At 43.4% G+C, this 13297-nt stretch overlaps 1 protein-coding gene across 12 annotated transcripts in view; it reads left to right on the top strand.

Moving 5' to 3' along the window:
• Positions 1–13297, top strand: part of gatad2a (GATA zinc finger domain containing 2A) — a 105809-nt gene that overhangs the window by 57268 nt on the left and 35244 nt on the right. The gene's annotated exons all lie outside the window — the stretch shown is intronic.

Below are 13297 nucleotides of genomic sequence, written 5' to 3'. Positions count from 1 at the left end.
AACCAAGAACTGCAAATGCTGGAACCTTGAGCAAAACTCAAAGTGCTGGAGGAACTCAGCAGGTCAGGCAGCATCTGTGGATGGAATGGACAGATGACCTTTTGGGTCAGGACCTTTCCTCAGTGACCCGCTGAGTCCGTCCAACATTTGTGTTTTGTTGTTGTTCTTAAATTTATTGAATAACCACCCTCATTTGCAGTTATTAAAACTAACAGATTCAGTCATTCGTGAATAACATGAAACATTTCGGTGGCACGGTGGTGCAGCGGTAGAGTTACTGCCTTACAGCGAATGCAGAGCCAGGGACCAGGGTCGATCCTGACTATGGGTGTTGTCTGTATGGAGTTTGTACGTTCTCCCCGTGACCTGCGTGGATTTTATCCGAGATCTTCGGTTTCCTCCCACACTCCAAAGACATACAGGTATGTAGGTTAATTGGCTTGGTAACTGTAAAAAATGTCCCTAGTGTGTGTGGGATTGTGTTGATATGTGGGGATCGCTGGTCGGCGCGGACCCAGTGGGCCAAAGGGCCTGTTTCCGCGCAGTTTCTCTAAACTAAACTAAAACTAACATTTTATTATTCTCATTATTCGCTTGAAAAGTGCTTTAAAAATGAATGGGAAAGTTTGCATAAAGTCATATTTCCATAAATGAAGACATCCATAACCTGGGCAGCCACTGTACTTGTGAAGTGTAATATTGGAAATGCATATCTCAGGGTTTCATACAGTATATATCATAATAACCAGGTAGGGTTTTTTATTTGTTAGCTGACAGTACCAAACAACCAGTATCTGCTCCAGCTCTGTCTCTTGTGTCTGCTGCTTGAAACAGTGGATGTGGTTTTGGAGAGTGTTGGGGTGAAGGATATGAGAGCTGAGTGAGGCTCTGAGCTCTTCATAAACTCTTACAAATTTACAGCATAGAAAAGTTGCATTTCAGCTTTTAATAACATGCCATCAATAATGTTATGGAGATTATGAGCCAAATATATTTTTGTATTGAAATGCAAATTTCCTAGTAGAACTGCTGTAAGACACTTCTTCTTCTTTGAAGCTGGTTGACTATATGACAGTTTCCCATTCCTTTACACAGTCCTTTGCGTTTTTGTTGAACACTGCAAGATCCTTTGAGCTGCACTGGTTGGGTAGTAGGGGGCAGACAAGGCAGTGCTGCATTGTATGGTCCTCTTCTCCACATTCACAGGTGGTTTGACCAGTTTCATAGCCCCATCTGGCCATGGCAGCTTTTGATCGCCCTGTTCCTGTTCTCAGGCGGTTGAGCGTCTTCCACTGGACCCATGGTGCTTCTGAGCCCGGAGGGAGGGCTTCAGAAGGAGGGATACCCATGTCAGTAGGAGGGGGGTCGTCCTCAAGCCTTTTTGTCCATAGTTGGAGTCTGGTTTCTTCCCGTGATGTTATTAGGGGCTGGACATGGCTGAGAAAGCTTCTCCTGGACTTCAGCCGTTGGGCCGGGGGTACACGTCCATAGAGGAGGTGGCGTTCATCACTGGTGGCCTTGGTCATCTCTACTCGGCTGGCGACTTCCCGTCTCACATCAGCAGGGGCAATGCCAGCGAGGAGGTGCAGGTTGTTTATGTTGGTGGGCTTCAGGCAGCCAGTGATTGAGCGGCAGGTGTTATTCAACGCTGGGTCTAATTTCTTGGCATGGGATGATCTCTCCCAAACAGGACACGCATACTCCGCAGAGGAGTAGCACAGGGCCAGAGCAGTAGATCTTAATGTGTGTGCTGTGGCTCCCCATTTGGAGTTGGTCAGCTTCCGGAGGATGTTATTTCGGGAGTTAACTTTCAGTTTGGTGTTTTTGACGTGTTCCTTATAGGAGAGAGTGCGATCCAGTGTTACACCGAGGTAGACAGGGTTGGTGCAGTGCCCAAGAGGTGTTCCAGACCATGTGATGTTAAGGGGTCTGTTTGCTTCCCGGTTCCTGAGATGGAACGAGCAGGCTTGGGTCTTCGCAGGGTTTGCGTGTAGGTGGTTGCGCTCGTAGTAGAGGTGTAGCTCATCTAGGGATGAGGTGAGATTCGCTTCTACAGCTTCAAACGTACTCTCTTGGGATGTTACACAGAGGTCGTCGGCGTAGATGAACCGCTCAGTGTTCTGGTCCATTGGCTGGTCATTGGTGTAGATGTTATATAGTAGTGGAGCCAGCACACTACCTTGAGGCAAGCCATTCCGTTGTCGTCGCCAGCGACTTTGCTTGTTGTTAAGGACAACATAGAAGCGCCTATCTTTCAGGAGGGCTCCGATGAGGTCCGTGAGTGCCAGGTCTTTGGTATTCTCCAAGATCTTTTTTAGGAGGAGGCGGTGGTTCACAGTGTCATACGCGGCAGACAGATCAACAAAGACGGCTCCTGTCACCAGTCCTTTCTGGAACCTGTCTTCAATGTGCTGTGTGAGATTCAGAAGTTGACTTGTTGTGGATTTGCCAGGTCGGAATCCAGCTTGTTGAGGGATGATGGCTGGTTCAGCGGCTGGGGCAAACCTGTTGAGGATCAGGCGCTCAAACAGCTTGTACGGGTAAGACACTGAATAAGACCATCCAATATTTTGGAATATATCAGAGCAACTTATCATGCAATATCGACCATATCTTCAGTGCTGCATTTAGGTCTGGTTGCCGAAAATTATTAAAGTAACAAAATAGGCTTTTAACAGCAGGTTATTGTGCAGGATGGAAATGGGAAAAGGACGTTGGAAAATGTCACTGTATTGCATAGTATGTACAGTACAGGCCAAAGCTAATTGGCAAATGTAAATTGAAAAGTAGCAGGATGCTTCATGCAAGGATAAATTGGTGCATGGGTCAGACTTCAACTGTAAAAGTAAAAATGTGAAATGATTTATGAAACAGCCGTAGGAAGTTATTTGAGAATGATGCTGGAATATGACCCCTCTGTGAAGGGAAATCGATCCCTTCTATTTGACCCAAATAAATGTAGACATCTGAATTAAAATGTCTATTTTAAATAAAAACATTAGTTTATGCGATCTCTTTCCACTTCCATCATCAACTCTGTAAATCAGCTATCAACTCATTTCAGTGCTGTGCAAGTGCATCTTTCTTTAATGTGATATAAAACTATATACTGTAATGTGCTCCACCAGTGTGTGTGGTTGTGCCATATACTTTTGTTCCTTACTGCTACTTGTAAACACATGCATCCTGTATGCCATTGACCTGTCCTGATGCCTTTAAGGACCTGTAACACTCCGCCCCTACCTCCGCTCCCCCTCGGCCTCCCTCCCTCCTTCTTTTCCCTCCCCTCCACCGCATTCTCCCCCTCACCCCTCCCTCGCATCCCCTCCTTCGGGTTCCCCACCTGTCTCCTCCCCCCCCCCCCCCCCTTGGCTCCACTCCCCCTCGGCTCCATTCCTTCTCTCCCTCGACTCCTTCCCCTCCCCTCCCTTCCTGTCTCCTCGGCTCGCCTTCACTTCCCTGCCCTCCCACTCAGCCCCTGTCTCCTCTCACTTGGCTGCCCTCCCCTCCCTCGCACTCAGCTCCTCTCTCCTCCCCTCCCATCCCCCTCTGCTTCCCTCCCCTGGTCCTCGCTCCGACACTCCAGCTCTTCCTTCAAACGCGGCTGTTCTTGCTGGAAATAGGATAATTGTGGGTCCCATTTCTGACATTGATTAATTAGATCTTTCATTAAGGTTAAATATTTATATCAAATATGATCAAAGCTGTATTTTATCATATAGAGATGTTGATAAAGTACAGTTTTTCTTAGTCTTAGAGGGGTGAGCATTTGGATGAAGATTTTTTAGCAAACTGATGCTAAGTATTCTCTGAGCATTTACCAAAGATTGAATACAAATCATAGAATCCATTTTGCCCCCTTCATGAATGGTATGTTTCCAACGTCAATTATAAAACTTGCTATACCATGAGTGAATTCTCCCATCCCCCCCCAGCCCCTATATTTCAGGTCTCAGTTCCGCGGGTTGCTCTATTGTTTAATGACAGCAATGAGCTGTCAATCTGCATTAATTTCAACAAGATGTGAACATTTATCTGTAGATTCTCTGAATGCTGAAGTTGGGTCATTGTGAGGGAATTTGTAAGTGAGGCTCATGATCCCAGCTAGGAAAATATTTAATGAAAGTATTTGTGGGTGAGTTGCATTAAAATCGGATGGATTTCCCGAGCACATTGTGGATCTCACTTAAAATGAATGAAACTTGATGGATCTGTAGGTCTGTATAGTTCACAATGCAAGCATATTTTAATACCATTAGAGTAGATTTTTCTATCTGAAATGAAGTACTTGACAAGATATTGGTGCAAGAGAGAGATCTGTATATGCTTAGATTTCACCCCCTTTAGATTGATTTAACAACTTTGACTGCCAACGTGGCAATTACACAAAGGCTTGGAATGGCCAGTGGGATCAAACAGCTCTCACACTGTCACCAAACAAAGCAGCGCTGGTGGGGCTGGCTCCCTCTTTATCCAGGCTTGAGTCCCGGGTACGGCCCATGAATGACCAGACATATCACTGATCCTAATTCCAGTTCTGCAACTGAGTTGCCTGTGCACAGACCGGCTGCAGAAAAGATCCTCAGCACTGAGCTGTTTTTAAAACAGTTTGAATCTCTGTCCAGCACCATGTTCTGTGTGTTTTGTTGTGGGCACTAGTTGTTGCCATGCAAACTGTGCTCAACCCTGGGTGTGATTGCAGCTTGGCCCTAACCTCTCTGGAATAGGTGCATGTTAGAGCATCAATATTGGCACAACATTTAAATGGTGGCAGCATTAAGAGACCAAACCCCTTGTTATCTGGGGTCATGGTGTGCTAATTGGATTATAAGTTTTATTATGTGTTAATATGCAGATGTCATTCCTCCATCTCCCAAAAAGCGATTATACTTTTAATTAAATAATTTTTTATTCGATAATACTTTTAAGTAATGCTGGAAATCTGAAATAAAATCTGAAAATGCTGGAAACACTCAGTAGGTCAGGCAGCCTTTCTGCAAAGAGAAATGCCTCGGGTTCAGAAACTTTCACCAGGCAAAGTGTCGCCTGACAAGTTGAATGTTTCCAGCATTTTCTGCATTTGACTTTTAATCAATTAAACAGATGACAAAAAAGAACTTTCCACAAGGAAACCATGGAAGGACTTTTCTCATCACATGTTTTGGGGAGTGCCAACCATCAGCTTATTTATTGGGTTACCTGCAAACTATAGGAAGCAAGCTGCAAAGTTTCTGCACAAATAAGTAGCAGACAGCTGCTGTCATCCAAGTGAGGATATTGTCAACTCCTGAGAGTTTATTTGTTGTTGGTATGTGGCCATTTTGCCAACTTTTCAATCAGTTGTGGCAGCATGGCTGCACAAATAGATGGCCATGGGATGGAGTCAAGAGCACTCGCATCAAGGACAGAGTTACGGTTGAGGAAGTTGTCTTTCCAGTAGACAAAAGTCCTCTACCAACCTGCTCAAACTGCACCCCATTGCTGTAACAATGATGCTTTATGGTGAGATCTTGTAAATGTGTCACTTTGGCAAAGGCAGACATTGATGATGAAATTCACCACGGCCTTTGATGCACCAACATATCCTTTGGTCAATTGAAGAAATGGGCTTATGAAGATTCAGACCGAGCAAAATAATCTGTGGTCTCCTGTACACGTCGGAGAGCTGGACTGCCTTTAGTGGGTAACTCAAGACACTGGATAGGTACCACTGTGCCAAAATCATCCAGAGGATTAGCAAATAAGATCAGCATCCACTCCAAGGCCAGCACTGGCAACGGTGTTCTCTGTTAAACTCAGTCAGTGAGAGTCACAAGGCCATGTAATTTGCCTAACGCATTTAAATTGATGCTCTATTCCAAGCTTCTTCACAGGAAGGGAATATAGATAGTGAGGAAAATATTCAACGGTGTACGCGATCTCCTCGAAGAAATGTAACATCTCCAAAGATTAATAGGAATCTCTGGCCCACAATTGGTTAAAATGGGGAAGGAACATTCAGCATCAAGAACCTTGTATTCAAGCATCAGAACTCTCAAGCCCCACATAAGCAGTGAAGGACCACACTACCTTGCCAATTAATCACCTGCTTGCCCCATCGGGCACAAACCTTTCCTATTCCCATGGAAGACCCAGTAACGGCCACATTTACCTAATCAGATACCTCAGAACCCATAAAACTAGCGGGAGCAAGTCATCCTCAAAGTTGAGGATTACCTCAATCCAGGTGAAGGGAACTGTGTGCCGAATCAGAACTAGAATGATCACATTAGGTACAACATTTCACCGGCATTGAATGAAACGAGAAGAGAGACTTTTCCTTCTGTGGTGATTTTTTTGTTGCTTTGATTAACACACATTTTTCAACCAGTGAAGTATGTTTGAGGCATAGTCTTTGGTGTAATGTAGGAAACGTTACAGACAATTTGCAGGCAGCAAACATAGTAATGACAAATTAATCTGTTTTTCTGAAGACATAAGAAACTGCAAATGGAGGAATTTTGAGCAAAAAACAAACTGCTTGAGGAACTCTGCCGGGTCGTCAGAGAAAGGTCTCCACCAAAACGTTGTCTGTTTCCTTTTACAGATGCTGTCTGCCCTGATAAATTCCTCCAGCAATTTCTTTAGTGATGTTGACTAAAGGATCTAAGATTTAATTCCACTGCTGCTCTTCTGAATAATTATTTTTTTACATCTACCAAAGTGAGCAGTCATTGTTTCAGTTTAATGTCTTGTTTAAAAGTTGGCAACTGCAACAGTGCAGCTGTTCCTCAGTTTGATTAGTAATGGTGTCAGGCGTTATGGAGAGAAGGCAGGACAATGGGGTTAAGAGGCAAAGATAGATCAGCCATGATTAAATGCTCCGATCACTTTTGAAACGTCTGCGCAACTCTTTAAGCTAAGTTCTCCAGCTGATGCATGAACAACATTCTGGCCCAGGTGAGAATGTTGTTGGCTCTGTCAATACTGGCATTCAAGCAGTTTATGTGCATTAATCACTATCCGTTCCACTTAAAAAGCAGCAGCAATAGGTAGCTTATGCAGTGCAAGAGTTATTCCAGACTCATTCAGAACAGCAATTTGCAACTCAGGGTAAAAGGAAAATATTCTTGTCGAACTAAAAGTGAGCAGGTAGTTAGAGGGGAGATCCTGTGAAATCCCCCTGTGAATTGATGTTCTGAACATTTCACGTTTCCCACTCTTCTCCCTAATCACCTCTCTTCCCCTGTATAACACTGACCAAGATCCAGAGAAAGATATTTATGTAGTGACAGTTTATTCTTCTGCTATCGATGGAAAATTTCATATTATATCAAAGAAAGGGAAACTTATTAACATGCCTGAAAATTGTAATTTGAAGACAGAGGCAGAACATGCTGAAATCTTGAGTAAAGCAAAAAGTGCTGGAGGAACTCGTCAGGTTAGGCATCATCTGGAGGGAAATGGGCACCAACGTTTTCGGTCAGGACCCTTCAGTCTGAAGAAGGGTCCCAACCTAATACGTTGTCTGTCCAATTACCTCCACAGAAGTCTGACCCACTGACTTCTTCCAGTAGTGTCTTTTTTACCTAATTAATTTATTGGATTTTGGCGTTACCAGCTAGGTTACTCCCTGGTTACTGAGAACTGTTGGGTAAAGATATTTTTAAATTGTTGGTGCTTCAACAATGTTGGTGAGTAGACTGGCAATACATTTCCCCATCATGTGAAGCTTGTAGGGCAGCTTGAAAATGTAGGAGTTCCTGTGCACGTACTGCCTTTGCCCTGTCAGGTGGGAGAGAATATGGATTTGGCTATTGTTGTACTTTGCCTCTTTGATTTATTAGGTTATGCACGCTTCAGCCACTGTGTTTTAGAAGTTGACAGAATGAGTATTCACAGTAGCAGGAGTTGACGAAGCACATGTAGATTAGTTGGTTCTGGGATACCGCCCTGGGGGACACGTACAAAAATGTCCCGGGCATGAGGTAGACATCCAGTGACCACAAATATCTTCTTATACGGGGTGCAGCACTAACCAGTCGTGTCATGTGTGATTTCATTTGACTTCAGCATTGTGGCTTCTTACTGCTACACTTGGTTAAAGCAATCACTCTCGACTTGCATCTGCAACTTGGTTGTTTTGTTCCTGTTTGGATCTGCAGGCAGACCTTTAGGCCAGGTGAGCATGCAAAGCAGAAACTTAACACTGATGAGCAGGTTCATGCTGAGTGCTGGTTGCATTGACTGGATGCATTAAAATCTGCACCAGGGTGCACTCATTGGAAGCTCTGAGAATTGGCACATGAATAGCAGGATGATTGAGCTCTAAAAGAACAGTTTGGTGCTGGTGATAGTTTAATAAGTAAAACTGACAAACTGTGAGCCCTAATCATGTATTGTCTTTCTGCTGACTGGATAGCAGGCAACAAAAGCTTTTCAATCACTGTACCTCGGTACAAATGACAATAAAATAAACAGCACAGACTGTACATTTGCAATAGTGTTTGATAATTCCTTGGAAAAACGTGTTCTCAGCATTGTTCCTAAATGTATGATGATTATGTGAAATCATACGGAACGGGAGAAGACACTCCGACCCGCAGTAGTCCCTTACTCCTTTCCTGCACAATGTTTCTCCTCCATATTTATAGATTCTCTTAAAAGCCCCAAATATATGATTTAAACATTCTCCTCACTTCTCCCACCCCCAGTTTGTTTTTACCGAGGGTGTATCTTTTAATCTCCCTCTTTAAAAACGCCATTCCCCTTTTTTAATGTTCCTTTTAATGTAAGAAAGTACCTTCACAAATGCGTTAATTGTCTGGCTCAACTTGCACAATTGAGTTTCCAAGAGACCGTGTCTGGATTCACTAATTTTGGCATTGTATGCTGATAAACTTATTTCAAAACAATTCCAATGCTATTTGGATTTGAATAGCTGTCCAGTTCCAAAGTGAGTAATCTCTCACGTTATCTGCACAAATCCCATAGGCTCTTTGCCTTTGAATTGTGTAACCTGATTACTCCATTCAAATACACAGTCCACCAACCCTGGCAGCATTGTTATTGGGCTTTGCTAGAACATAAAGCCCACTTACACCCCCTGTGAATTGCTGTGACATTGAAGAAAATTACACGAGGGTTCATTCATAAACAGTGTAAGGCACTTGTGAGAAAGGGAAGATGTAGCGACATGAAACTGTAGAAGAGGAAAGTCCTGCAAAGGTGAGAAACATTTTGTGCTGGGTAATCAATGGTTTGGATTTAATTTATTTTTTCCTCCTGTACTGTATCCATGCTGCCGTTTAACATGTAGGAAGCCACAAATAACATCAGAGATTCCCATTATTTCCATTATTACAGGACTCTCACGTAACTTTTTTTCTGTTTCCAGCCGGGCAACCTAGGCAGCTTTTTGGGTTGCCAAATGACATTTTAGGTGGTCATTTAAGACGGCTTGCATGACGCATGCGATAATGTGCTCAGACGAAGTGCGTAGTTACCAGTCGGAATTATGCTCAATGAAGCATTCACATATTATTTCTGCTTCAAATAAAGTCACAAACTAAACATATTCACCAATCAAGACATGATGTATACCACAATGACATGCAGCAAAATTACAATACAGTATCTCAACTCTTTTTACACGTTGCAATGAATGCAATTTCTATTATTTCTTTCCACTTCCAAACAAAAATGTGGTTGGATTATTCAGCGTATGATCAACCTTGGTGAGACCAAGCGCAGGCTTGGCGATCGCTTCGCACAACACCTCCACTCAGTTTGCAATAACCAACAGGATCTCCCGGTGGCTCAGCACTTCAACTCCCCCTCCCATTCTGAATCCGACCTTTCTGTCCTGGGCCGCCCCCATGGCCAGAGTGAGGCCCGCCACAAATTGGAGGAACAGCACCTCATATTTTGCTTGGGTAGTTTACACTCCAGCGGAATGAACATTGGCTTCTACAATTTCAGGTAGTCCTTGCCTTCTCCCACCTTCCCCTCCAATTCCCAGCTCTCCCACAGCCTACTGTCTCTGCCTCTTCCTTTCTTTCCCAATTCCAAAGGTGTGTAGGAACCTTTTTCAGACCCAACCCAAAACGTAATATTTTCCTTTTGTCCAGAGATTCTGTCTGAACTGTTGAGTTACTCCAGCTTTTTGTGTCTATCTTCAGTTTAAACCAGCATCTGCAGTTCCTTCCTGCACACACAATACTATACGATAGAACTTTATTAATCCCAGGAGGGAAATTGTGTGTGTGTGTATCACTCACTCTCTCTCTCTCACACACACACACACACACACTTATTATATATTCATATATAAATATATTCATATATAAATATACACTTTTGTTTTCTCGTTTATAACATTGTTTACAGAGTTCTATGTTTACATATTCTATTGTGCTGCTGCAAGTAAAGATTTCATTGTTCTAACTTGGACGTGAGAGAATAAAACACTCTTGACTTGCGTCGCTAATGTGTGGGATAGAACTAGTGTACGGGTGTACGGCGTGGACTCGGTGGGCCGAAGGGCCTGTTTCCACGCTGTATCTTTAAATTAAACTAAAAACACTAAAACCAGAGGGAGTCCAAAGAAGGGTCTCTACCTGAAATGTCACCCAATTTCTTCTATCCAGAGATGCTGGCTGCTCCATGGAGTTCCCCCCGCACAATTAATGCATGGAATGGTCTTCACCCTACCATAGTTACCCAACCAGACGCAACTAAATTTAAGGTAGCTCTTTTTTCCCCAAGAACCCTTTTTTTCTTAAGCCCAAGCCAAGAGAGTTTTATTGTCATGTGTCCCAGATAGGACAATGAAATTCTTTCTTGCTGCAGCACAACAGAATATGTAAACATAATACAGAACAGGAGATAAAAGTTCAGTGTGTCCATATACCATAGACCATATATATACACAATAAATCAACAGATAAAGTGCAATAGGCTGTTATTCAGATTTTGGAGTTTGGTGGTGGACCCTCCACCACCTCCAGTTTAAATTCCATTTTGAATATTTTTGGAGGACCAGGAAACCAAGAAGCAAGAGTTATTCCAGGGAGTTACTCCAGCTCCAGGGAGTGATTCTGCGTTGGATTTCAGCGGACGTGGCGACCAGCAATGGCGGCCAGATCTCCCACAATGCAAAGGAAAGGGAGAAAGTGCCCAGCGCCGACCAGTTGCTGTGGCAGTGCGCATGTGCAGGGCCGCCGATGATGTGCTGGCTGTGGTTGTGCGCATGTGCAAGACGGCCGGTCGTGCTGGTGGATGAGGAGCGTCTGGAGAGCGTAGACCCGGACGGAGAGGGTGGAGACGGAGAGAGAGAGATAGAGAGGGGGGGCCCGCTCAGAATTGAACGGCTTGCCAAGCCGGGCAAAATGGCAATGCTTTTAGGTTGCCCGGCTGGACTTTAGGTGGCCATTGGCACCCGGGCAACCGTTAATTTCGAGCCCTGTATTATAACAATCATGGCAGACACTAGTTCTCAGTAAAGTGGCCGGTCCCACTCACACAAAGTGAATGAATTGGCAAGCCTAAAACCTTTATGTCCAGATGTGACTTGCGTACTATTAATGGGGGGGAAATTCTATTTTGCATTAAACGTGGCCTGGCTCCCCATGTCAACTAGAATAAAATTGTTCTTGTCATCTATATATCCACATCAGACTCTCTGGCATATAAGGCGTTTGTGGCACAAGTTTGGTCCAACAATGAACCAGAGATCCAGTGATATAAGACGCATCTAAAGTCATTGAAGCTAATTGTCTTACAAAGGGTAGTGAAGTCTGCCAGTATTCACCTCATGTCCCCTCCACCTCCACATAAAGTGTGCTGATGCAAGAGGTCAATTAACATTTACCTGAATAAGATAGGTGATTGTTCAATAATGATTTGAGGGAAATGGAGTGGAGGTGGGTGCATGATTGCGATTAGACCAGTTCTGATAGAGCGGTTGACCAGGACAAGTGATTGAATGGTCCCTGTATCTTTCTTCCCATTTCTATTGACATTTGCTGTTTTATTATATTTGAACCTACTCAATACATTTGACATGAACTGATGTTTACAAATGAAAACAGTAGTATTATGTTTATATCTGTAGTTCTGCTGCAAGTAAGAATTTCATTGTTCTGATTCGGGACATATGACAATTAAACACTCTTACCTCTTGATTGGATTACTAAACTGAGAAGTAGGCAACTTATGACAAATGTATATTAAACCCATGGAATCGTACAGTGCGGACGGAATCCCTTTGGCCCACTGAGTCCATGCTAACTATCAATCACCTATTCTCATTTTCTTTAGTCTTCCCACCTTTTTTTAGCAATTCCTAGGTTCTACCACTCATCTGCAGGCTAAGTTTAATTTACAGCCAATTAACCTTCCAACCCGCACATCTTTGGGATATGGGAAGAAACCAGAGCATGCATGCTATCCAATTGGTAACAGGGAGAACGTGCAGACTCCACATCAACAGCACCCGAAGTCAGCATTGGATCATGGTCTCTGGCACTGAGAGGTGGTGGCTTCACCAGCTGAACTGCTTTGCATTGATGTTATTTTCTTATTTTCTTTTATCATGACATTGCTATTTGGCCCCTCCAGTCAAAGCTGGCTCAATCCAATCCAATTTCCCCCAATCGTTTCAACAGCTCATGCCCATCAACATCTCTAAATCTGAGTAAGGACATTATTGCCATAGAGTAGGTATGTTGCAAAGCCTACCTGAAGCGTCGCTGAAAATCTGTCGCTGCGGGTGTGCGCGATTTTGGCGCCGTTTAGAGGGGGGCGGGTTTAAAACGCGATTTTCTCTAGGCTGTTCAAATCGAAGATGTTCAGCCTAGTTAATTATTAACGAAAAATCGCTGGAAGACCCCGTCGCAAAAGCTATTATTAGTTTTAAAGGCCTCGTATAATAGTTATAGTAGTTTAAAAATCAATCTCTAAACCCGCGACCACCAGCAACCGCAGGGTCTCATAGAGCAAATAATAGAAGGTAGGCTGCATATTTTTACATTAAAAAGGGTTTCTTAAGATCCCTTTATACAAAGTTTAATATTGCGAGTAGCTCATTTTGGGCCCATTATATCCCGCAGTATTTTTCTGGGCATTTGAGGGCACAAATCTACCGCAATGTGAACGTTCTAAACCAGCGCGTTCACAGGAACCCACTAGAAAGCTGATTTAAAATGGACTTTAATTTACAGCAATTGAACACTAGATTCCTTCCATTTGGCCTATAAATTAATGTAAATGAGATTTTAAAATCATGTTTTATTGTGAATTATTTATGAATATTATT

This window comes from Amblyraja radiata, chromosome 29, assembly GCF_010909765.2.
Source record: "Amblyraja radiata isolate CabotCenter1 chromosome 29, sAmbRad1.1.pri, whole genome shotgun sequence".
NCBI lineage: Eukaryota > Metazoa > Chordata > Chondrichthyes > Rajiformes > Rajidae > Amblyraja > Amblyraja radiata.
Note: the sequence above shows the minus strand (reverse complement) of the source record. Positions and strands in the feature narration are given on the sequence as shown.